Genomic DNA, 27,510 nt, shown 5'->3' with positions numbered 1-27,510 from the left:
ATGCCTCTCCCGCCGGCGTGGATCAAACCACCTACCTTATCAGCGGGACCAGGCAGCGCTAGCGGGCTCCGGGGTCCTGGGGGGGGGGGGGGGCGAGGGGCGATCTGGCCTCGGGGGGGGGGGGGGGGTGCCCCCACGGTGGCCTGGCCTGCGATCGGGGCCCACCGATTGGCGGGTGGGCCTGTGCCGTGGGGCACTCTTTTCCTTCCGCCTTCGCCATAGTCTTCACGATGGCGGAGGCGGAAGTGACCCCTCCCCTGCGCATACGTGGGGATGACATCAGCAGCCGCTGACGCTCTGCCGCATGCGCAGACTTCCGCCGGCCGGCGAAGTCCCTTCGGCCCCGGCTGGCGTGGTGCCAAAGGCTTTTCCCTCCAGCCGGCGGAGCGCCAACCACTCTGGCGCGGGCCTAGCCCCTCAATGTTAGGGCTTGGCCCCTAAAGGTGCAGAGACTTCCACACCTTTGGGGCAGCCCGGCGTCAGAGTGGTTCACACCACTCAATCCCGCCGGGTCCCCCGCCCCAACAGGTAGGGGAGAATCCCACCCGTGGTGAGTAAGGCTATTACTTTTCCAAAGAGGTAGTTGTGTCCAAAGCAGAAATTCTATCTCTGATTATTTTCCCAGCTTTATCCCCTTTTCATGCCTCTTCTGCAGGTCGTAACTCTTGCAATGGTGCAGTTCTACATTTACCAGCAGCCTCCTAGTACAGGTCTGTCTATGCAGTGTGTGCCAACAGACCATTGGACTAAATAGGAATGTTGCAGCTAAATGTAATTTTAACCTCACCCAATCTCCATCAATCAACATTTTATTGTCCCCTTGGAAGTCACCTCAATACTATCAGATGTAATATATCCACCCCCCTCCCCGGTCGCCACCTTCTTCTGTTGCCCAGGCTTTGAGGCCAATTCTAGCATCCCCACTGCCACCCATTGCGTATGTTGGCTAATTCACCACAGTGAGTGAATGATGCTGGGCCTTTTCTGGTTTCTATAACTCTGTATTTTCCCCACTGTACTGTTGCCCACTGAGTCAATGGGGAATGAAAATATATAGGCATTCAAATAGGGAACAAAGAGACTGGTTCTTGTAATCTTTATCTGTACAAATCATTTCCCTGAACATAGAAAGCCCAAGAAAGGACAACCAGTTTAAGAGATATAAATTGTGGAGCACCATCCCCACATTGTTCAATGCAAAGTCTTAAAACACCAAGTTAAAGTCCAATAGGTCTGTATCGAATCACTAGTTTTTGAGGAAGGAGCAGTGCTCCGAAAGCTAGTGATTCAAACAGATCTGATGGACTTTAACCTGGTGTTGCAAGATTTCTTACTGTGCTCACCCCAGTCCAACGCTGGCATCTCCACATCATCACATTGTTCAAAGAGAAGGCACACCATGGGCGGGATTCTCCGAGCTTGCGCCGGGTCGGAGAATCACCGGGAGGGAGGGGGGGGTGTGGGCGCGCAAATCCCGCCATGCTGCTCCGATGCTGGGCCACCAATTCTCCAACGACCGGAGAATCGCCACCAATCGCGCCGGCGCGGTTGCCACGGCACTGGTTGGGGGCCGTTGAAAGTGGCCCCCATGGCGATTCTCCACACTCAATGAGCTGAGTGCCCGTCGAGTTCCGCCGGCATCGTTCATGCCGGTTTTGACGCAGTGTCAACACTTGCCTGGGATTTCAGAGAATCCTAACCTATGTGTCTTCCCAAGGTAAATGGATAAGGGCAATAAATGTAACATTATTAGTGTTGTTTAAATGCCAAACACATGAAGTGTGAATGTGACGATAGTTTAAATTGGGTCAGAAGCTCCACTATATTACCATAGAATCATAAAATGATATAGTGTAGAAGAAGGCCATTAAGTCCAATGAGTATATGCCAGCTCTTTCAAATAGCAATCCAGTTAGTAACATCACAAGGATATCAGGAAAGAGTTTGAGCAATGTTTCTTCCTTCAAGTATTTTTCCAATTCACTTTTGATAGTGTTGTGGGGATGTGTCCTTTGAAGATGCAATTTCTATTTTTTTATTTTTCTAGTTGGACTTCAAAACACTGGGACCCTGTTCAGATAATCAGAACCCTGCCCCGCCTGCTGCAGTACACACAGTTTCAGACTCCACCAAGTGGGATTAAGATAGGCATTCAACCCCCTGGGGAACATGAAAGCCCCCTGATGATTCACGCCACCGTGACTGAGGCGAGACTTCAAATTGCCATTACCTGTTCTGAAACAATAACTGCAGCAGACATGAAGTAATGGAATTTCTCTGGAATATACAACCAGCAAGGCGCTTCAACGGCCTTACCAAGCAGGAGAGAGAAATAAAGAGACAGTGCTATCCTGATCACAGGCTGATTGGTGTTGAGTGCCTCTCTCGGTGTCTCAGACATACTGTGCAAAGTCTGCAGAATACACATACTGAGAAGTAAAAATTGACTGTGAACCAAGATTTTTTTAAAATGTAGAAATCTGCTTCCTACAATGACAGCTAGATGTACAGTTGAGCAAAACAGCCGCAACATTGAATCACTGCATCAATACCAACCAAAGAACAGCTAAACGTATTTTTTGTTTTACCTTTCATGAACTTTTAAAATCCTATAACCCTATCCTCATATTCTGCCATCTGTACTGGTGTGTGTGTGAACTCAGATGAATGTGTGTGATTGTAGCTGGTTTCGCTTTAGCTCGGGGAATAGTTTCAATAAAATCATCTTGTTATTTGTCTAACCTAAGAAAACCTGTTTGAATAATTCTTTACAACCTCAAAGCGTAAGTCGTGGGACTCGTACAGAATCGACCAAGCACACCATCACTAAATTCTCTAACAGATCCTGTTATGGGGGAAGTCATTACACCCTTCCTCGTGTCGTCGTAACAATAGGGGAGTGATGGAAACAGGTTCAGTATGTGCCATCATTCAGTGTATTCCAAACCCTCACCACTTACCCCATAAAATTAACTGTTCCTCAATCTCGCCCTTAGTTCTTTTACCAGTCACCCTAAGTCTACACTCTCGGGTTATCAACTCTTCAGTCGTTGGAAATACAATAGTTTATCTATAATGACCAGCTAAAGACTTCATGGTCTTAAACGCCTAGATTACATCTCCTTGCAGTCTACTCAGCTTTAATTTCTGTTTCCTTTGGATACTTCACTGAGCAGCTTCTTATTGCGAAGCTGGTTCCATTCCCTTTGCTGCTGCTTCCAGTGGCGTTTACTATTGAAAATCAAACACAAATAAGCGATGATCACATCCATTTTTTTTAAAGAAAGGAACTGTAATTGGCCCTTCCGCAAAACAAAAGCGGCTTACTGACCAGAAGAAGGTATTTTCCGATCAAATTGTAACCGTTCCAACTGTTGTGATAATTCTGACTTCTCATTAACCATGGGGTTTGAAAAGGAAATTTATTATTAGTGAACTGTAGGAAGCTTGTTTTATACGTTTGTTGAGGTCTGAAAGACTTCCTGGGGGCCGGGGGGGGGGGGGGGGGAGAGCCAAGGAAACCCATGTGAAGCGGTTCCAGCAAAGGGCTTTAAAAATGGTCAGAATATTCGTGGGATGTTTGGCTGCACATTAACGGGAGCAGCTTCAGACCTTTCTTTGGTCTCTTCCATTTGCCTGCTAGTTTCATCCATTCGCTTTATCCCCTTCCATTCTGGAGCTGTTTCCTTTACCTTTTATCTCTGTAATGGCTTGTGACAGCCTGACTGAGACGCCGTTTGTATTTGATGCAGCAGTTTTCACCTCTTTCATGCATGTAATATGAAAACTGTTTCGAGGCTCCTGGGTCCATTAGCAGCTCCTCTTTCTACCGGAGTATTTAGCACAGCAACTGGTGACTTATCTCTTCTTCCTTCCGTTCTTTGGGCAGCCCCACAGAGCAGGAAGGTTACATAGTTTGTCACTGCTGGCTGCATAATGTGCAGCATGGGGTCTTGGGGACCGCATATCAAATTTAAATTCACGACCCCTTTAACCTTTAGTTGTAGATATTGATTTCGATTTAGGATTCATGAGCCAATAGTGCTGAGACGGATCCTTAAAGTCTATAGAGTTAGGTCACAAACGTTGTTGGGCAGTAACATAGAAGTGCCCATTTAGTTTCCCCACTACCAGCCATACATAATGCACCGATAACACAATTGTTGACTAATCACAGCAATTAGTGTCAGAGCACTAATTAGTCTACAACAGACCCAGACATGAGATGAGCAAATCCCAGTGCTGGAGAGCTTTAGGTACCCGAGGTAGTTACCGCTCCCTCCCAAGCACATACTATAAATCCCTTGCAACTGGCTTTTCCTGCTTGGGCTGTTCAGTGGGAGGGGAGGGGAGGGGAGGGGAGGGAGGGGAGGGGAGGGGAGGGGAGGGAGGGGAGGGGAGGGAGGGAGGGGAGGGGAGGGGAGGGAGGGAGGGAGGGGAGGGGAGGGAGGGGAGGGGAGGGAGGGGAGGGGAGGGAGGGGAGGGAGGGGAGGGGAGGGAGGGGAGGGAGGGAGGGAGGGGAGGGGAGGGAGGGGAGGGAGGGAGGGGAGGGAGGGAGGGGGGAAGGGGAGGGGAGGGAGGGAGGGGGGGAGAGGAGGGGAGGGAGGGGAGGGGAGGGAGGGGAGGGAGGGGAGGGGAGGGGAGGGAGGGGAGGGGAGGGAGGGAGGGAGGGGAGGGGGAGGGAGGGAGGGGAGGGAGGGGAGGGGGGAGGGAGGGGAGGGGAGGGGAGAGGGAGGGGAGGGGGGGGGGAGGGGAGGGGGGGGAGGGAGGGGGGGGAGGGGGAGAGGGAGGGGGGAGGGGAGGGAGGGAGAGGGAGGGGAGGGGAGGGAGGGGAGGGGAGGGAGGGAGGGAGGGGGGAAGGAGAGGGGGGGGGGGTCCCCAGCAATATCTGCTTGGCAGCTGCCCGGGGAGAGGTCCGTGCAGCGGAGGCAGGCGGGCTAACCGCGGGGAGAGTACCTCAAAACGGGGGTGCCCCGTCTCTGCTGGATTAGAAAAGGTTCAAGACTGCCCTTGGCCACCCTGATCATGGCATCAGCAGATGGCGAGTAGGTGGGTATCAACGGCACCACTCACCCATGCCTGCGACCAGGAGAGTGGCCTCAGATTTAACTCCAGGCTCCGTCTCCAATCATTCGCATTCTGCAGCCAAAAGAAACCCCGGTAGCTATTGAAAAAAATCAATCCTATTCAAATAAGAGGCTGCCTTGCAAGCGCTTGTGGTAGTGACAAGGATACAAGTTACAGACATTCCCTCTGCTGAGAGAAGCCAGTAGTTTCTGCTTCTGTGCACCTGGGCCTGCAGTATTCCTGTCCATAAAATAAATTGGGGAAGAAAACTGCACACAATGATGAGTGAGCAGGGAGGAGACCTTTCTGGGATCTCCTAAAATCCCCCACCCCCCACCATTCAGATCAGAGATCTCTGCGTCTCGTCTTGCCTTTTCTTTTATTCCGATATTGACTGCAGGGCTACGGATTCCCAGAACTATCGTATTTCTCAATCTGTTTTCCAACATTTTCAGTTCTTTGTAACAAGTCCTTTTATTTCAACATCTCTTTGCTCCTTAAGGAAAGATGCACACAATTCTGAGCGAGCTTTTACATGCACTGCACCTGCCGGCAGCCATATCTTTGCATAAAGTGAATACAGTAGTGCCACTTGTCACAAAGTTTAATTAATATTATCTCCTTTATTACAGCACCATTTAAATAATCTGCATGAAATTAACCGCTGATCAGTATGGGCGGTTCATGAATCAAGCGACCTCCCTGATCTGCCCCCTTTCATGAGAATGGGGGTGGAGCCCGATTCACTTTAGCAAATGCAGACTTTACAAAAAAAAAATGAGTAATCAGACATGACACACATGACAACGTCCCTTTCGGCATTCTTACCCGCCTTGACAAAAAAAATCCCATCGCATTATTATTAATATTCCAGGAGAATTTGACAGCAAGTAATGAAAATGCTATTTGAAAAAAAAATAAACCTGAAATGTTTGCAAAAGCTGGCGAACATTGATAAGGAAGGTTGTGCAGAGTAATTGAGAGATATAGCTTGCGTAGCCTGACAACTGACTCTTTAAACTACAGAGGTGCTCGACTGTAAATCCAATACCTCTGCTAGGCAATAACATGCTTTCCTTTTCTATAATTAAGTGGCTCAGTGTTCCAATTTAAACTGGCCATATATTTTAAGTCATTCAATGGGTCTTCAAGAGGCTTAAACAACAGGCACTTAGAGATTAGCTGCATTAAAACATTCTGCTGGCACAAATATTCATTTTATTGGCATAAGGATAGAACGTGGTGTCCAGAGGAACGAGACTCCCAAATCTTCCCTTTAAACAATTTAATATGCAAAGAATAAAATATTTACATTCATATAGTGACGTTCAGGACCCCGGGATGCCCTGACTGGCTTTTTGTGCAGCCAAGTTTGAACACACCGTGTGATGTAGGATTTGCAGGCGACCAGCTTTCATATGGTACAATGAAACGATTGTCCAAACGACTACCTGCTTCGTGTGCCCAGAGGAGAGATATTAAACAAACTTCAGTCGTAATTCTTTGGAATCTTGAAATTTGATTGAAGTTTTCAAAATATCAGGTAGGGAAAACAGAGAAACTATTAATAACAATCTTTATTATTGTCACAAGTAGGCTTACATTTACACTGCAATGAAGTTACTGTGAAAAGCCCCTAGTTGCCACATTCCGGTGCCTACTCGGGTACACTGAGGGAGAATTCAGAATGTCCCAATCACCTAACAAGCATGTCTTTTGGGAGGAAACTGGAGCACCACACCGGGCGAATGTGCAGACTCTGCAGACAGTGACCCCAGCCGGGAATCGAACCCGGGCCCTTGGCACTGTGAAGCAACAGTACTAACCACTGTGCTACCGTGCTGCCCTATTCCCGCGAGTAGGGGATTCTAGGATTCGTGGGGCCACAGGCAAACATTTACAACCAGACCTTTTCAGGAGTGAAATGAGGAAACACTTGATGGAAAAGGCGGAAGAAGTTTTGAACTCTGTCCCGTAAGCCGTGAGGCTAAATCAATTATTCATTTTAAAACTGAGATTGATAGATTGTTGTTGGTCAAAGATATTAAGGGACACATGGGGCAAAGGCAAATATATAGAATATAGCCGCAGGCCATCTATGATCTCATTGAATGGTGGGCAGAACACGGCAAGGGACTAAATGTCTTTGTTCCGTGGTGGAGTTTCATCCAAATTATATCAGCCCCTCGGTAATCCAGCCAGGGTGTTAGCCTCTGGAAGTGGCACTTGAACCCACAACCTTCTGATTCCAGAGGCAAGAGTGTCCCTCACTTGGCTGTAGTTGACACTAAAGCCAGGTAGCAAACAATCAGGTTGGGTGCAAATGTAAGACTGTCTTTGTTAACTGTTTTCCAACCCTTCTTTCCTCTCTCATCAACAGCCTCTCTGACCTATACTCTCTCCAGTCCGGTTTAACAGCAAAGTTCCATTGAAAGAAATTCAATCAAGTGCCAAAGGTACTCCATTGTGGAAAGGCAATGAATTTACAAGTTCTTATCAATGTCGCTCATGGAATGCGAGTATAGCACAAGGTCAACCATCAACCACCTCCCCTATTACACTTTGGAGCACATACTGTTGTGAAGAGATTAGAAGCTTTGTTTCTTTCCAGGAATCAGCACTTTGAGTTGAAAAAAAGAAAGAAAATTCAAGAGGGAATACTTTGCCAAGCGGTCCAACATCTTTGGAACCCACACTTTGTCAGATTATTTTCAGATCACTTTGTGCCACCTTTATTGTTCCATTACCTTTAAAGTTCAAGAGGCAAACATTATTTGGTGGCTGTTAATAGCATTGGAAGCTGCTGTCTGAACAATTTTCCTCTTACAAGCGTCTGGCCTTTGCCCCACGCATTGTGGTGCTGTTTGTTAATTTTTTTCCTTTTAATCTGGAGCAGAGGAAAGATTTAAGATACACACACACATACACACACACACACACACACACACTACGTGTTAACGAAAATGAAATCTGCTCCTTACTGGACTCTGCATACCCTATGGGTGAAATCCTGTCTGAGCCCCCTGAACAGGCACTTGCTACCAGTGTGGCAATCTTCTCAGAGGCAATCGATCAAGAAGCTGCCGCCTGGTTCTCTGTTCAATGAAAGATGCTGGGCAGGGGGCTCCCACTCTGCAGGTATTTTGGTCAGTGCTGCCCTGGGAGAGGAAGGGATAAGAATAGAAGGCCTAATAGAATCACAGAATCTCTACAGTCCAGAATTCGGCCCATCGAGTCCGCACCGACCCTACAAAAGAGCACCCTACCCTGGCCCCCGCAGTATCCTTTTCAAGCCCATAACCCCACCTAACCTGCACACCCCTGGACTCTAAGGGGCGATTTATCACGGCCAATCCACCTAACCTGCCCATCTATGTGGGTAAGAAACCAGAGCACCTGGAGGAAACCTATGCAGACACAGGAAGAATGTGCAAAGTCCACACAGACAGTGACTCAACGCCTGAATTGAACTCGGGTCCCTGGCGCTGTGAGGCAGCAATGCTAACCACTTTGCCACCATGCCGCCATGGCCACATGGTCCACCCTGGCCCAGTCACCAGCAAGACATGGCCTAGCACCTGTCTAGCTTGACTCCCAGTGAAGGTCCATCCCCAAAGGGCTGTTAATCATGAAAATTGGTTTCCATCTGTAGCTGGGCAGATTGCTTCTGCCGTTGATTTGCTGGAAGATCATCCCGAGGTGGGAATAAGTTGGACCGATGACCTGGCACCTAGATAACTGAATTTCCTCCCTTCACTGCCTTCATGCTTGCCCACGGGACCGGGGAAACTCTGCCCTTGCAGACAAATATGTAATCTGAAAGGTTGCATTTATTTGTGCCTCAAAACCCGGGGGATCCATAGATCCAGTCACAACCATCGGGGTTACAGTGTTGCAACTACTGCATGCTCCACCCTAAAAGCAAGTTTGAAAATGAAAACCAGGATAGCAAAACCATGATGGAGTAAGAGCGGAATAGGCCAGTGAGAAGTAGCAGCAGTGCCAACAAATGTAACTGGTTCCCAAGATACTAAATCCAGATGCCTTCAATGAATGTGTCGCTACAACATTACCTCATGGAACAAACCATGTTGGCCAAAGAGCTGTGCCAAACAACTTTATCCAGACATTTCATGTTCAATGAATGGAGTACAACTTATTACCATGCTAAATAAGCTACTAAACAAAATACCGTTACGATGTATGTGGAGACCATTAATGCTTAAAGAGAAATTTTGAATATCCAGTGATCATCTGAAATAAAGTATGCCACAAGAATCCACATTTTTGAACAAAAACAGACTTTATAAACAAAGCAAGTACTAAGTTAACATTATAATTTATCAAGACGTAAGAGTATAAATCGTTAACATTATAATCTATCAAGGCTTAAGAGTATAAATCCACCTCCCCTTTTACTTCCAAATTCTACCCAAGCTTTTCCTTATACATCACAAGATTTTGAGGGTTTATTCACTTCTCCTTTTGGAACCAAGCTAAGGATGCCACAGCTCTCCCAAATTCACTTTGATTTCTCCTCAGTGTTTCAGCTATTCTCTAATGTATGTGATTTCATGTGGATCCTTCCATTGTTTTTTGCCAAGCAGCCCTCCAACATTTCTTCAAAGCCTTAAGGTTTCTCAGCTCAAGCTTGGGCCTCACTACATTTATACTCCATGATTGAGAAATCAGGAATACCCCTGTTTCCTAAAAGCCGCAAGGCTTTTCATCTTGGCTTTGGACTCAGATTGCTTTCCTCCAAGTTTTTCCCAAAGCTTCATTATCGCTAGCTCTTGGCTCCTTACTGGCAGACTTGCTCTTTCTCTTCCCCGAGGCTTCAACCAAGCTCATTGCTGACTGTTTGTTTGTGCGATCAAACATTCACAGATAAATTAAAACAAGGGGAACGGTTTCTCATCCCCACAATCCATCTTGAGGAACCTGCTTGGGGGAGGGGGGGGGGGGGGGGGGTGGCGACGATAAATTTGCAGGGCTATGGAGAAAGAGTGGGGAATGAGACAACTGAATTCCTCTAGAGAGAGCCAGTATGGATTCAATGGACCAAATGGCTTCCTCCTGTGCCACAATGACTCGGTGACTCCACAGTGTTGGTCTTAAATGCTTATATCTTCAGTAAGATCAATATACTTTCTATGGGAGGCTGAAACTACAAGCCAAAAATATAATATGATCAAAAATAAATCCAACAGGGGTTTCAGGACAAATTTACTTACTTAGAGTGAGATTACAATGTGGGGTCACCATTGGCAACAACAACAATTTGTATTTATCCAGCACCTTTAACTGAGATAAATACCCTTCACAGGAACAGAAATAAAACATGGTGCTTACCCACATAAGTCCCAAAAGACGTGATTGTTAAGTGAATTGGACATTCTGAATTCTCCCTCTGTGACCCGAACAGGCGATGGAGTGCGGCGACGAGGGGATTTTCACAATAACTTCATTGCAGTGTTAATGTAACCAAACTTGTGACACTAATAAATATTATTATTATTGAGAAATTAGAGCAGATGACCAGAATTTGTTCAAAGTGGTCAATTTTAATGTGCATTTTAAAGGAGAAAGGAGTGGTAGAGAAACAGGATGAGTTAGAGAGGGAATTCCAGAGCTTAGAGCCTTGGTGGCTAAAGGTACACCTGGGAGAATGAAATTAGGAGATGTGTCAAAGTTGAGAACTGGAGGAGCACAGATATTTCGGGAGGGGCTTACAGTCATAGGGAAGGGTGAGCAATGAAGTAATTTGAAAACAAGGATGGGAATTTCTAAATTGAGGGAACCTTTATTTGGGAGACAGGGCAGGTGAGTGAACACGGGGGTGATGAGTGAAGAAGATTTGATGCGAGTCGGGGAACCAATTATGCAGTAGTTGAGGGGGTTCTAGATAAACAAACAAGGGTAGAAAGGAATAGCAGATTATGTCTCAGGGTTAGATGAAGGCAGCTGGGTGATTGTACAAGTGGAACATCAACACCAGTTGGGATAAATGGACTTTTCTGAGTTGTACGTTCGATACCATTCCATAGCTTACAACACTGTATTTCAATTGACGATTTCAAGTTAACTCACCATGCAATTATACAGTGAGCCTAAGCCAGGCTGAACAACTGCATACTTCAAAATGTTAGCATATTCTCAACCAGGAACTAGTAGCTGAATTTCGCAGAATTAGCAATGGGGGCAAAGAAAAACAGGCAATGCTGAAAGTTTGAAACAAAATGGAAAACGTAAGAAATGTGCATCAAGGATATAAGCCTCCAGAAAGAAATAAAGGCAGGTTGACAAGTAGGGATCCTGCAACTCTGATAAAGGATTACCCACGTCACTTTGGATTATGCTTGCTCTGAGAAGGCAGTCAACTGGACAAAAGCCAAATACTGGGGATGCTGGAAATCTGCAATAAAAACAGAATGTGCTGGAAATACTCAGCAAGTCAGGCAGTATCTATGGAGAGAGGAACAGCCATTTTGAGGCCAATATGACTCTTCGTCAGAACTCAACTTCTTGAACTGAAAAGGCATTCAATTGACCAATTTGAAGGAAGAGATCACACTTAATAAAAACTGTACAGAAATGTGGAACTCCCCTTGCTACTTGGTGGAATAGCTTGATGATTAAAATGTGATGATTAATGGGGCATCGGAAATATGCGGATGACTTCCTTAAAGCTATACTTTAGGGCGGCACGGTGGCACAGTGGTTAGCACTGCTGCCTCACAGCACCAGGGACACGGGTTTGATTCCAACCTCGGGGGACTGTCTGTGTGGAGTTTGCACGTTCTCCCTGTGTTTGCGTGGGTTTCCTCCGGGTGCTCCGATTTCCTGCCACAGTCCAAAGATGTGCACGTTAGGTGGATTGGCCATGCTAAATTGCCCCTTAGTGTCCAAAGGTTGGGTGGGGATACAGGGCTAGAGCGTGGATTGGGCTGAGGTGCACTTTCGAAGGGTTGTCGATGGGCCGAAAGGCCTACTTCTGCATTGTCGGGATTCTATGATTCTATGAAATCTAAGATAGCAATTTGCTCACTCAGTGCCTCAAGCTAGAGGCGAGGTAAGTTCTCTTAGAATTATTATACCATAATATTGTAGTGCCCTTCAAAGATACAGTGTGCGTTGCATGCTTTGTGAGGTGAATTGGCCTGTAAGTCTGGTTTATTTTATTAATATGAATTTCAAATGTGTGCATTTACAGACGTTAAAATGAACAATGGAAGCTGAAAGGCATTATTTTCTCTCCATTCTCCATCCATTCCAGTGTTATTTCTTTTGGTTACATCCTTTATAAATGTTCCATGAGAAAATGATGAACTGTGTAATTTTCGTGGCAACTCTAATTATGTAAATAAAAGACTTGCAGTGACATGGAACCCATCTGAGTGACAAAGTCGTACTTGAGAGAGATTCCTTCAGTTTTCTCAGTCACATAAATGTTTCATAATGTGTGCTGTTCCAATTTTAAACATATACTTTTGCCGGAGTACTGAAACATGTACCTGAACTCATTCATTTTTCCTCCCTTAAATGTTTGTCTCAACTGAATTATTAATTCTTTAACAGAGCCAGAGAGGAATTACTCTCTTCTATTTTTATTTTTTTTTAGAAAGCTACTGTACTAACCCATGCAAGCAAAGAATAAATGGAGCAGTGGAGATTCGCTGATTTCCTCAAGGTAAGCCAGTGTGTTTATCCACAAGTTAACTTTTGGCTAATATTTTAATAGATACTATAATGTATTTTGTTTTAACAAATCTAGGGTTGCTGAGTAACCAATGCATCAGACTCCTGCACAAATGTTTTGCAGAAGGATGTCATGACATTCGCACTGTTATACATTTAAAGAAATGGGTATTATTGAATTCTTATTTTTGACAAGTCATGCGTGACAATAACCTTATCAATACTGGACCAAGCTCGAGTCCCAGGCTAGCCACATGGATCCCCGCCGTCTATTGCAAGGTCTGCAAGATATAACAGGCTACAAGAGGAAGGCATGTTAAATCGTCGGCTCCAATGCACCCCTCCCTGATGAACTCAATGCATTCTATGCCCGCTTTGAGCAAGAGGTCAGCGAGAGCGAGAGCGAGCCCTCCACCCCAGAAGCCGCGGATGAACTTGTATCTGAGGTCACCACTGCAGACGTCAGAGCAGCCTTCTCGAAGGTCAACCCACGGAAAGCCACTGGCCCAGATGGTGGACCCGAATGAGCACTCAGGTCTTGCACGGATCAGCTGGTGGGGGTATTCACAGACATCTTCAACCTCTCTTTACAACAATCTGAGGTCCCTATCTGCTTCAAGAAGACAACCATCATCCCTGTATCAAAAGAAGTCAAAAAGCGTGCCTTAATGACTATCGTCCAGTGGCTCTGACATCCATCATCATGAAGTGCTTCGAAAGATTAGCACAAATCAACTCCAGCCTCCTGGATTGCCTTGATCCACTACAGTTTGCCTACCGATGCAACATGTCCACAGCAGACGCCATCTCCATGGCCCTGCACTCTACACTGGAACACCTAGATAACATAGACACCTATGTCAGACTCCTATTTATCGACTACAGCTCAGCCTTCAACACCATCATGACGACAAAACTCATCTCCAAACTCTGTGGCCTTGGCCTCGGCTCCTCCCTCTGCGACTGGATCTTGAACTTTCTAACCCACAGACCACAATCAGTAAAGATAGGCAACAACACCTCCTCCACGATCATCCTCAACACCGGTGCCCCACAAGGCTGTGTCCTCAGCCCCCTACTATACTCCTTATATACCTATGACTGTGTGGCCAAATCCCCCTCCAACTCGATTTTCAAATTTGCTGATGACACCACCGTAGTGGGTCGCATTTCAAACAATGACAAAACAGAGTATAGGACTGAGATAGAGAATCTGGTGAACTGGTGCGATGACAATAATCTCTCCCTCAATGTCAACAAAACAAAGGAGATTATCATCGACTTTAGGAAGTGTAGTGGAGAACATGCCCCTGTCTACATCAATGGGAATGAAGTAGAAAGGGTCGAGAGCTTCAAGTTTTTAGGTGTGGAGATCACCAACAGCCTGTCTTGGTCCCCCCCATGCCGACACTATAGTTGAGAAAGCCCACCAACGACTCTACTTTCTCAGAAGACTGAAGAAATTTGGCATGTCAGCTATGACATCACCAACTTCTACAGATGCACCATATAAAGCATTCTTTCTGGTTGTATCACAGCTTGGTATGGAGCCTGCTCTACCCAAGACCGCAGGAAACTACAAAAGGTTGTGAATGTAGCCCAGTCTATCACGCAAACCAGCCTACCAACCATTGACTCTATAATTCCTGCTGCCTCAGAAAGGTAGCCAGCATAAGTAAGGATCCCAGGCAACCTGGACATACTCTCTTCCACCTCCTTCCGTCAGGAAAAAGATACCAACGTTTGAGGTCACATACCAACCGACTCAAGAACAGCTTCTTCCCTACTGCCATCAGACTTTTGAATGGACCTACCTCGTATTAAGTTGATCTTTTCTCTACACCTTGCTATAACTGTAACATTATATTCTGCAGTCTCTCCTTCCTTCCCTATGTACGGTATGCATTGTTTGTACAGCATGCAAGAAACAATACTTTTCACTGAATACTAATACATGTGACAATAATAAATCAAATCAAACCTTGGCCTGGATTTGACATCAAGAATAACAATGAGGCCATCTGCGGCGCAAATTGGACAGAAGATTCCAGCATTTGCCATAGGCAATTAAACACAAAATTCAGGAAGTTGGTGCAGACTTTTCCCCGCTTCTTCACTAGCTTCACGACACTGGTACCTCGCCGACAGACTCAATGGGCACGATTCAGTGAAACACAGTTGAAGCTCGAACACGGGTGCGTTTGATTGGGTGTTTCTCAGTGGCTGCAATGCTGAGAATCACCCCATTATTCAGCAGCACTTTGTTTTTTTGGCACTGGAGAGTTTCTCCCCTTCAAGGCCACACTTAGGCAGCTGTCCCGCACTAGCGAGTTGATCCCGCCAGATGGTGAGGCTTCTCGAAGATCGGGGCACCGTTTTGGAAGGCTTCCCCAATCTCGAGACCCCCCACCCCTTCAACCCATGTCCTGGCTTTTAGGACCCTCAACTCCACCCCCAACCTTTTCTGGGGCCCTCTAGCCTCCCTCACCCCTGTTCTTATGAGCAATGCACCCTGGACACAATCCCTTGCACTGCCAACCTGGCACTCAGGCGCCTTGGCACTGTCAACCTGGCACCATGGCAGTGCCACCTGGACACCATTGCAGTGCAAGGCTGGCACTGGGATCCATGCCGGGCGCAATGTGGTTGCTGAATCGCCCAACATTAATTTACATGAAGGTATGAAGCTGAGATAATTTCCCATTGCATGCCCACGAAACACACCAGATAAAGCTATGGCTGATGCATGCAGGAGTAAGTGAAATTAAAGACCTGGTAAATCTCAATTACTCTCAAACAACCCCCCTGGCAGTGCAAATTTACAATTGTACAGTCTCATTCGTTATGATTTTGAATAGAATCATAGAATCCCCACAATGCAGAAGGAGGCCATTCGGCCCATTAGGTCAGCCGCAACCCTTTGAAAGACCCACCCTCCCTAGGCCCAGTCCCCCACCCTATTCCTGCAGCCCCACCCAAAGGGCCATTTAACATGACCAAACCACCTAACCTGCGCATCTTTGGATTGTGGGAGGAAACTAGAGCACCCAGAATTTTTTGAAAATGAAAAATTGCTCTTAGCTTTTCTTTCTCCCTTAATTCAATTTCATTTGATTTTTCTTTCTGCTCATGAATTGAAAGTTCCAGTTTATACTTCCTGGTTTGGACTCTGCCTACCTGAGTAAGGATCCTTCAATCTGAATGGTTGGTTAGCCAAGCGGTCACTTACCCTGCTCACACAAACTACTGTGGAGGACAGTGCATAGAAAAGGATCTCTAATTACCATGCATTGCCAAACAAAAGCCCACAAAACCTTTATGGGCAGTTGCAGGCACCATGGATGACATGTGTTGATCCTTCATTACTAACCGCAAATTTGAGGATGATTATATTTCTCCAATGGTTTTTTTGTGCTCTGGTCCTTTCCCTCCGCACTCCATGTTTGTCATTTGTTGTGCAATTTTCTCTCTCTCTCCACCGTTATTTTTACCTTTCTGTCTTGCTGTCTTTGACTCGCCATATCTCACATTCTCCCCTACCCGGCGGGGCAGGGGGTCCCGGCGGAATGGAGTGGCGTGAACCACTCTGGCATCAGGCCGCCCCAAAGGTTCGGAATCCCCCGCACCTTCAGTGGCTAGGCCCGCCCCGAAGTGGTTGCCGCCCCGCCGGCCAGCGGGAAAGGGGCTTGGCGCCACGCCAACCGGCGCCGAAGGGCCTCCGCTGGCCGGCGCGAGTTGGCGCATGCGCGGGACGCCAGCGTGTGCTGGCGTCATCTCCGCGCATGCGCAGAGGCCTTCGCTTCTGCACCAGGAACGGCGGACCGGTACAGCCTCCGGTGCAGAAGGATAGAGTGCCCCCATGGCACAGGACCGCCTGCGGATCGGTGGGCGCCGATCGCAGGCTAGGCCACTGTAGGGTCACTACCCAGGGCCAGATCCCCCCACGGCACTCAAAGAACCCCTGAGGTTGCCCGCGCTGCCAGGTCCCGCCGGTAAGGGGCCTACTCCAATTCACGCCGGCGGGACTGGCAAAAAACGGGTGGGACTTCGGCCCATCGCAGGCCTGAGAATTCGGGGAGCCCCGGGGTCCATTGAGTCACACCGGTCCCTGCCATTCTCCAAGGCGGGTGGCGCGATTCACGCCAGGCCGATTTTTCGGGGGCGGGAGAATTTGGAGGACAGCGGGGGCGGGAATCACGCCGACCCCCGGCTATTCTCCAACCCGGCAGGGGGTCGGAGAATCCCGCCCCTTGTCTCTCCTTTTTTAATCACACGAAAACAGAAAATACCAGACAACCACAGCAGGTCTGACAGCATCTGTGAAGAGGAGAGAGCTAACATTTTGAGTCTGGATGACTCTTTGTCAAAACTGACAAGAACTGGAAATAGGATCAGATTTATAGTGTTGTGGGGGCGTGGAGCGGTGGGGCTGTATAGGGGGCTAGCAATAGGTGGAGAGTGACAAAGATATCAAGAATAGAAAGATAAAAGGAATGTAAATGGAGAGATTAAGGCTAAGAAGGATGCAGTTGGTGGCACATAAAGAGATCAGAATGTGTGAATTGCAAACAAAGTTGAACAGTGTGTTAAAGGGCAATTGGAAACAGGAAACCCGTGGCTCTAGTGGGGTGGGGTGGGGTGCAGGGAGGGGGACAATGGTGAGGGAAAAACAGATCTATGGAAGAAATGAAGATAGGTTGATAGAAATAAAAATGGGTTGATGGTGGAGGAGCGAGTTCACTAAATGTATTGAACACCATGTGGAAGGCTGTAACGTGTCTAATCGGAAGATGAGGTGCTGTTCCTCCAGTTTGCGTTGGGCTGCACTGGAACATTGCAGCAGGCTGAGGGCATGAGAAAAGGGTAGTGAGTTGAAATGGTAAGCTACAGGGCAGCACGGTGGCCTAGTGGTTAGCACAACTGCCTCACGGCGCTGAGGTCCCAGGTTCGATCCCGGCTCTGGGTCACTGTCCGTGTGGAGTTTGCACATTCTCCCCGTGTCGGCGTGGCTTTCGCCCCCACAACCCAAAAATGTGCAGAGTAGGTGGATTGGCCACGCTAAATTGCCCCTTAATAGATAAAATAATTGGGTAATCTAAATTTAAAAAAAAAAAATGGTAAGCTACAGGAAGGCTGGACTGAAGGTGTCTGCAAAGCAGTCACCCTGTCTGCGTTTAGTCTCTCCAATGTAGAGTAGACCGCACTGGGAGCAGCAAATGCAATAGACCAGATTGAAGGAGGTGCACGTGAAGCACCGCCTCACTTGAAAAGCGTGTTTAGGGCCTGAGATGGTGAGCAGGGAGGAGGTCAAAGGGCAGGTGTTACCCCATCTGCGATTGCATGGGAAGGTGCTGTGGGAAGCGGATGAGGTGCTGGGGATGATGGAGGAGTGGACCAGGGTATCCCAGAGGGAACAGTCCCTGCGAAATGCTGACAGGAGAGTGAGAGGAAGGTGAGTTCAGTGGTGACATCATGCTGGAGTTGGTAGAACTGATGGACAATGATTCTTTGAATGCAGAGGCTGATAGGGTGAAAAGTGAGGACAAAGGGGACCCTATCCTGGTGCTAGGAGGGAGGGGGAAGGGGTGATAGCACAGCTGCAGGGGATGGGTCGGACACGCTCCTCTCCTTTTTCATGCTGAGCAATTGTCCTTCCTCAACCGTTTCGATTTTTCTCCCAACGGCGTTCACCCTCTTTCTCACACAGAATGACACAAAGACTCTGACATTCATACACTTGCAGGCAGACACACTTTCAGTCTCTCATATGGGCTGCGTTTTTCAGGGGGAAAAAAATGCTAAAACAGATGATTACCCCAGTAGCTCAGCTGTGTTATTGAGACATTTCAGTGTGAAATTTGTTTTTCCTCACTGAACTTTAAACAGAAATTCAAGTGCCAAGTCTCGAAATCCAAGAGGAGCTATTAGGAGATAATTACTAATTATGTTAATTTGTGAAGTTGTGCTATTTCTTCCTTGGTCATTTTATCTCCAGCTCTCCAGAGAATCCAGTCACCATTCGCCAGTAATAACCTTTTATGCTAAACATCAGGTAGAGGACGGAGAGTCCTAAACCAGGGAATATGTTACTGCTAATCTGGATGTGACTGTGAATTAGAAACTGGATTTCCACAAGAATGCGGCAAAGCAGACATAAATGGCCTTCAGTAACCTTCCAAATACCACGAGTGTTTGATCTTGATTAATAGAGTGACATAGCACTGGCAAATTACCTTCCAAAGGCACACTTTATCACAATCTTCATCCAGATCATTTATCAGCAAAATTATATTTGTTCATCAATGCAAGGAGTAAAGATGAAAGACCTTCTACATGGAGCACAGCATGCAATATTTGCGTAGTATTGTATTTATACAACTCAGAAGCCTGACCACATAATTTGTGTGCTTACAAAAGCAGAACGCATTATTGTCCAATCAGCCTCGTGAGGCCTCCTGTTATGTTACTTTATCATCGACACCGGTGCTTCGTTGATATTATTTCAGCACACTGGTGCCAATTCAGCAATCACAGCAAAAACTTGTTGCCTTATTGTTGAAAAAGATCCTAAGACAGTTCAGAAGAGCGGTAATAAAACAAAATTTGACACTGGGATATTAGGGCTGGTGACGGAAAGCTTAGTGAAAGAGATTGTTTTTGAAGATGCATTTAGAAACATCGAAAATAGGTGCAGGAGTAGGCCATTCGGCCCTTCGAACCTACACCACCATTCAATACGATCATGGCTGAACATGCAAATTCAGTACACACTCCTGCTTTTTCTCCATACCCCTTGATCCCTTCAGCTGTAAGGGCCATGTCCAGATCCCTCTTAAAGGAGGAGAAAAGGAGGAGGTATTTAGGGAGGGAATTCCAGGGTTTTAGGGCGTAGGCAGCTGAAGGCATCGTTGTTAATGGTGGAAGATTGAAAATCAGGGATGCATGAAGGACAAAAATTGAAGCACAGATATCTCAGGAGGAGGAGGGTTACAGAGCTAGGAAGGGTTGAGGCCGCAAAGAGATCTGATAACAAGGATAAGAGTTGTAAGATTGAGCCATTACCGGATGGGCACAGGAATGATAAGTGAACAGGATTTAGGGCATGGACAGCAGATGAGTTCAAGTACACAGTTATGTATGGGTGGCTTGCCAGGGAAGCCCTGGAATATTTAAGTCTCAAGGTGACAGTATGGCTGAATGTCTCAGTAACAGTTGAGCTGAGGCAGGGTCAGAGATGGGATATGTTAAAGAGGTGGAAATAGATGGTCTTGGCAATGGAGTTGATATAGTGTTGGAAGCTCATCTCACGTTAAATGGCTTGCTGAGTTTGCAAATGGCCTGATTCAGCATTACACAGTTATAAGGCAGAGGAATGGATTCAGTGGCTAGGGAGTGGACTTTGCGGCAGGGGCCAATGACAATGACAAATAGATGGTACTTGCTGCTGACCGCAAAGAAAGCTGCCAACAAAATATAGCGGTGTGGATTCCACCTTTAACAATGGAAATTTGAATTTGGCACAAATGCAAGTCGTCTCCAAGTGGCCGTCAGGAGTAATGTTATCAAGAAGGTCAAAAAGTAAATCAGGGAACAATCGAGAGGAGTGCAGGGTAGGACGGAGGAAGAGCGGGCAGAAAACCGTAGAGGTCGGGCGAGGGGGAAGCGAGACAGTAACCCCCGAGAGAGGGGCCACCACTCTAGCAGGAAAGCTAGCGCCATAGGCATGCAACAAAGCAGGGCCGCAGCGCGTCCCCAACAGGGGGGACGGGGCCAGGTGGGGGGGGGGGGGGGGGATCCACTCAATAGAGACAGGAGAGCAAACGGGGATAGGAGCAGGGAAAAGAGGGCCAAAAGAGAGCTATATGGGAAAGGGGAGAAAAAGGGGGGGGAAAGGGAGGGACCGGGGGGGGGGGGGGGGGGGGGGGGGGGGCGACACAGGGAAGGAGGGACAAACAAGGCCAGAAAAGGAATAGCAACAGGGCTACAAAGTGCCACAACCAAGGGCTCGGAACAAGGAATCGCTGCAAGCACCCACCCAGTACGGTCTCTGGGCAAAGGGAGACCCCAGAGTGCAGGGGCCTACCCGCGTGGTGGACGCACAGTTGGCGGCCATGTCAGGTGCCCCCTGGACAAAGGGAAACCCCGGAGCGCAGGGACCCGACCGCATGGAGAGAGCAGTGACAGCGGCCATCCTGGACGGCCCCCTAACAAAGGGAAACCCCGGAGGGCAGGGGCGCGTCCACCAGGTAAGTATGGTTAATCCCACAGGAGTGAGGGGACAGAAGCCCCCCACCAGGATAGTCACCTGGAACGTAAGGGGACTCAATGGCCCAGTGAAAAGATCCAGAGTCCTCACCCACCTCAGAAACATGAGGGCCGACATAGTCTTCCTCCAAAAGACACACCTGAGAGAGCAGGATCGACTGCTGGTAAGTCTTCCTACAAGAGACATACCTGAGAGAGCAGGACCGACTATGGGCAAGAAAGGGCTGGGTGGGACAGACCTACCATTCCTGCTATGTGACGAGTGCCGGGGGGTGGCAATACTGATCAGCAGGAGGACGATGTTTAGAGCGACGAAGACGGTTACGGACCCAGGGGGACGGTACGTCAAGGTCAGTACCGGTAGTACTAGTTAACGTGTACCTGCCCAAATGAGATGACACGAGCTTCATCAAAAAGACCATGGCAGAAATCCCTGACACAGCGACGCACTGGCTAATCATCGGGGACGGTATACGACGACTTCAACTGTGTCGTGTCAACGACTAACAGATCAAGCTCCAAAACGGGGAAAACTTCAAGCATGGCAAGGGAACTTGGTCACTCTATGGAACAGATGGGAGTGGTGGACCCCTGGAGGTTCACCCACCCGGGGGAGAAGGAATTCTCCTTCTTCTCCCCAGTGCACAATGTATACACCAGAATTGACTTCTTTGTGGTGGGGAAAATGGTGCTTCCAGCGATGGACAAAGTGGAATACTCCGCAATTGTGATATTCGACCCCGCTCCACACTACATGGACGTGAGGCTGGAGACGTGCAGGGCCCAACGCTCCACATGGTGGTTGGACATTGCCCGACTAGCAGACAAGGCCTTTAACGAAAATATATCACAGGCCATAGCAGAGTACACGGAGAAAAACGAAAACGGGGAGGTCTCACCCTCCACGTTGTGGGAAGCGCTAAAGGCCGTCGTAAGAGGGGAAATTATCGCTTTCAAAGCTCGAAGAGATAGGGAGGAAAGGGTGGCTAGGCAGCAGCTGGTCGACTCCATACTGGAGGTAGACCGTAAATACTCTTGAGGCCCCGACCGTAGAGCTCCTGGCGGAGAGAAAAGAGCTACAAAGGACCTTTGATCTGCTCTCCACCAGAAAAGTAATGCACCGACTCCGCCAGGCCCGTGGGACCCTATACAAACATGGAGACAAAGCCAGCCGCCTGTTGGCACACCAGCTGAGAAAGCAGGCAGCCACCAGAGAAATTGCACAAATCAGGGATACCAAAGGCACATTAGAAACAGAACCAGAAAAGATTAACAAAACCTTCAAGGTCTTCTACCAAGAGCAGTACACCTCAGAGCCCCCAATGGGGGGGTCCGGGATGAAACAGTTCCTTGATGGACTGGACATACCAGTCGTGGGGGAGGGCAGAAAACGGGGCCTGGAAGCACCACTAGCACTGGGAGAGATCATGGACAGCATTAGCTCCATGCAGACGGGGAAGGCGCCGGGACCAGACGGATTCCCGGCGGACTTCTACAAAACATTTGCGACAGCACTGGCCCTGCCTCTGCGGGAGATGTTCACAGACTCGCTAGCGATGGGCACACTGCCACCCACGCTAGCACAGGCCTCAATCTCGCTGATACCTACGAAAGATAAAGATCCAACGCAATGTGTGTCATATAGGCCCCTCACACTGCTGAACGCAGATGCCAAAATACTGGCCAAAATCCTAGCCAAAAGGCTAGAAGACTGCGTACGAGAGATGGTCGCAGAGGACCAGACGGGCTTTGTCAAAGGTCGACAGCTTACCTCCAACATTAGGCGCCTGCTAAATGTGATAAATTACCTCATCCGGGAAGAGAAGACCAGAGGTGATCGTCTCCCTAGACGCAGAAAAGGCCTTCCACAGGGTCGAATGGAAATACCTCAGAGGTACTGGAGTGGTTAGGGCTTGGAACACAGTTCACCTCCTGGGTAAAACTCCTATACAACGCTCCCATGGCGAGCGTATGGACCAACAACACCAACCCCCGATACTTCCAGCTGCACAGGGGCACCAGACAAGGATGCCCACTGTCCCAGCTGCTGTTCGCTCTAGCGATCGAACCATTAGCAATCGCTCTCAGAGCGGCAAAAAGCTGGAGGGGGATCCAAAGGGGCGGCAGAGAGCACAGAGTCTCACTCTATGCGGATGACCTGCACCTCGACATTTCGGACCCACAAAGCAGCGGGGACAGAATCATCGCGCTCCTGAAAGAGTTTGGCGCATTCTCGAGCTACAAACTCAACATGAGCAAAAGTGAGATCTTCCCGGTCCACCCACAAGAAGGGCGGGGGGGGGGGGGGGGGGGCAGCATTAACGGGCAGCATTAACGGGACTGTCATTTAAACAAACCCAACACAAATTCCGCTATCTGGGGATCCAAATAGCCCATGACTGGAAATAAATCCACAAATGGAACCTCACCAGTCTGAAAGAGGATGTAAAACCTCTGTAAAAAAGGATGCAAAGATGGAACACCCTCCCACTCACCCTCGCGGGGAGAGTCAGACGATCAAAATGAACGTGCTGCCCAGGTACTTCTTCCTACTGAGATCCATCCTGATCAACATCCCCAAGGCCTTTTTCAAAGCATTAGACAAACTAATCATTGCGTTTGTATTGGGGGGGGGGGGGGGGGGGGGGGGCGAAGAATGCTAGGATCCCGAAGAAGGTCCTACAAAAAACAAAATCCATGGGGGCCTAGCCCTCCCAAACCTACAATTCTACCACTGGGTGGTGACGGCCGAGCAAATAAGGGGATGGATCAAGGAGCCAGAAGCCGAGTGGGAGGGCGCGGAAGAGGCCTCCTGCAAGGGGACCTCCCTCCGGGCCCTCGCCACGGCAGCAGTCCCATCCCCACCCAAAAAACACTCTAGCAGCCCGGTGGTGACAACCCCCCTCCAGTCCTGGAACCAACTGCGGCAGCAATTTGGCCTGACCAAAATGTCGGACAAAGCTCCCATCTGCAACAACCATAGGTTCACACCAGCACTGACTGACGCCGCCTTTAAAAAGTGGGGACAGGACGGCAGGTTTGCAACAATGGACGAACTGACAGAGAAATTCCAGTTAGCCAGAGGGAACGAGCTAAGGTACCTGCAACTCAAAAACATCCTACGAAAGGAGACAAGGACGTATCCACAACCGCCACGACAGACACTACTGGAAGAGTTACTGGACGCAAGCATCCTAGATAAAGGGAACTGTAGTGACATGTATGACTGACTGGTAGAAAGGGCCCACACCGTACTGGACACAGCAAGAAAGAAATGGGAGGAGGACCTGGAGATTGAAATAGGGTGGGGACTCTGCAGCGAAGCACTGCATAGGGTCAACTCCACCTCCACGTGCGCACGGCTCAGCCTGATGCAACTAAAAGTGGTACATAGAGCCCACTTAACAAGGAGGTGGAGGATAGATGTGAACGGTGCCAAGGAGGCCCGACCAACAACGCCCACATGTTGTGGTCTTGCCCTAGACTTGCGGGGTACTGGACAGCCTTCTTCGGGGCAATGTCCAAAGTGGTGGGGAGTGGAGCCATGCCCGAAAGTGGCGGTCTTCGGGGTAACAGACCAGCCAGATCTATTCCTGGTGAGGAGGGCGGACGCCCTTGCCTTTGCCTCCCTGATCGCCCACCATAGAATCCTGTTTGGCTGGAGGTCAGCAGCACCACCCAAAGCTACAGACTAGCTGTCCAAACTCTCGGAATCTCTCCAAATGGAGAAAGTCAAATTCGCCATCCAAGGCTCAGATGACGGCTTCCACAGAACGTGGGAACCATTCACTCAATTGTTCCAAGACTTGTTTGTGGCCAACGAACAAGCAGAAAAATACCCAGGTAGCCAAGAATCAGGGGAAAGTGGTCAAGGCGTGGGAGGGAGGGATAGCCCGAGGTGGGGGTGGGGTGTGGGGGAATAGCAGCTAAAACAGAGAAAATAAAGGCGAACCACAGGGGAAGGGGAGGGGGTGGAAGAGGGAGGAGACAGGGAAAAATAGAGGGGAACCGGTGAGGTGGGGAGGGACGCAAGGGAAGGACAGCCGGAAGGAGGGCACGGGAAACAATAACAAACTTGGCATCTACAGGAGCAGAGAACAAGGAAAATCCGGGCGAAAGACGAGATGAGCGGCTGAAACGGAGGGGAATGCGAGATGACAACGGCAGCGAAAACCATCCAGGAGAAGCAAGCGACAATACCAACACCAGATCCATTTGCGTATTGCCCTCTGTAATTGTTCTGTATCTGTTTCCCCGGCACCCAAATGTATATGTATCCCCCCAGTATCCCCCCCCTCCACAAACAGATGCCTACTTATGTGCTAAAAACAATACTGCCAACTGTACAGAGCTGCTATTGTTGAGCCAGCACATAATACCCGACCAGTCATTTTATTCTAACTTTTTTTTGTTGCTTGTTTTGTTTTTTGTGCGTGTTCCATTCTCTTATGTGTATATATACACATGTATCCTGTTTTACATACATAACGGTAAATATGAAGGGGCTTTTCACAGTAACTTCATTTGAAGCCTACTTGTGACAATAAGCAATTTTCATTTCATTTCATTTGATTCATATACTTTATTCAAAAACCCAATAAAAAATATTTATTAAAAAAAAAGTATACACGGGGAAGTTCTCATCACGACACCGATTTCTCCAAGACTTGTGTCTGCAGTGACCTTAAAACCCTGTGGATGAGCGGGGAAAAACTGACAGTAACTTTTGGATTTCCATGATTAGTCAGACATGACTGACACCAGAGACCACTGTCATGGAAACCAGAAAAACACAGTTGCAATATCTGCCACGGTGACAGTTTTATCATCATTACAACCACAAATTTCAGGCCAATGGCTTTGGTTTCACAATATTTAATTGGAGAAAAGTTTGAGCCAAGATGTCAGAATTACAGAATTGTTACGGTGTAGAGGACACCACCTCTTGTCTCTGCACCGGCTCCCAAAACGAGTAATATGACTCAGGGCCATTCCTCTGCCTTTTCTCTGCAGCGCTGCACATTGTTACTATTCAAGCAATCATCTAATGCTCTCTTGGATGTCTCAAATGAACGTGCCTCCACCACACTTAATAATAATAATCGCTTATTGTCACAAGTAGGCTTCAATGAAGTTACTGTGAAAAGCCCCTGGGCGCCACATTCCGGCAGCTGTACGGGAATTGAACCCGCACTGCTAGCCTTGTTCTGCATTACAAGCCAGCTGTTTAGCCCACTGTGCTAAACCAGCCCCAGAACCAGGCTTCCAGGCAGTACGTTCCAGACACGAACCACCCATTGTGTGAAAATGTTTTTTCGCACATCCCATTCGCTTCTATTGTCAATCGCCTAAAATCTGTGCCCCCTCATTCTTGATTCTTTTCTGAACAGGAACAGTTTCTCCCTCTCTGCTCTGTTGAATGCCCTTGTGGTTTTGAACAGCTCTATGAAACCTTGTCTTAATCCTTTTCTCTCTTCTCTCCAACGCGAACAATCAAAACCTCTCCAATCTATTCTCATAACTGATGTTTCTCATCACTGGAACCATTCTTGTAAACCATACAAGCAGTGTGCCTAATCACAGACAGTCGAGGGGTCAGGATATTTGGGTTCTGCTATCTTTACCCCCTGGCAAGATAAATTTATTCAGTCAAACTTATTCTTATATTAAATCCTCCACTGAAAAAAATTTCAAATCATCATAAGAGCTTAAATCAGCTCTGCTAGCTGTTGACAAGGTCTTAAGATAAAATTTCTTCCCTTGAAGGAGTATTTACACTAAATAAAGGTCTCAGAATAAAAAATACATTGCACATTATAGCAGAATTATCTCTCGTAAAGAGTAACCCTTCTCAGAACTTAAAATCTTTTAACTGAGAATTCTAGAAGAGTTCAAGTCCATGAGGTTTACAGAGTGAGACTACAACCATTTATTTATTTATTTTTAAAATGTTTCTAATTATGGGGCAATTTTAGCATGGCCAATCCACCGACCCTGCACATCTTTGAGTTGTGGGGATGAGATCCATGCAGACAGGGGGGAATGTGCAAACTCCACACGGACAGTGACCCGGGACGGGGATCGAACCCAGAGCCTCGGCACCATGAGGCAGCAATGCTAACCACTGCACAACCGTGCCGCCCCTACTACAACCATTTATAATGGTTGCTTCATAATACTTTAAAGCATAATCCTTGGATCACATTACAGCAATGTTTTGAATATTACAGAGTGTAAGTGCAAGATAAACCAATTCATCTGAATATAGTAAATGCAAACTTCAAATCCACTTTGATCATAAGAGTAGGATACTCAAACCAATAACACACAAGTGTTATACTTACAATCAAAAGTAAAAAGTGTAGTTTCAAATTTGAAGAAAATGTGTTGCTTTTGGAATAACATATAATTGTCTGACTTACTGTTAGATCCTTTAGTTCTGAACAATTAGTCAGAAGTAACAACATGTTTTGCTATAAA

General features: G+C 47.7%; 1 protein-coding gene across 2 annotated transcripts in view; it reads right to left on the bottom strand.

Annotated features, from left to right (window-relative positions):
* Positions 1–27,510, bottom strand: part of adarb2 (adenosine deaminase RNA specific B2 (inactive)) — an 857,007-nt gene that overhangs the window by 796,344 nt on the left and 33,153 nt on the right. The gene's annotated exons all lie outside the window — the stretch shown is intronic.

The sequence above is a fragment of the Scyliorhinus canicula genome, chromosome 5 (genome assembly GCF_902713615.1).
Source record: "Scyliorhinus canicula chromosome 5, sScyCan1.1, whole genome shotgun sequence".
Lineage (NCBI taxonomy): Eukaryota > Metazoa > Chordata > Chondrichthyes > Carcharhiniformes > Scyliorhinidae > Scyliorhinus > Scyliorhinus canicula.
Note: the sequence above shows the minus strand (reverse complement) of the source record. Positions and strands in the feature narration are given on the sequence as shown.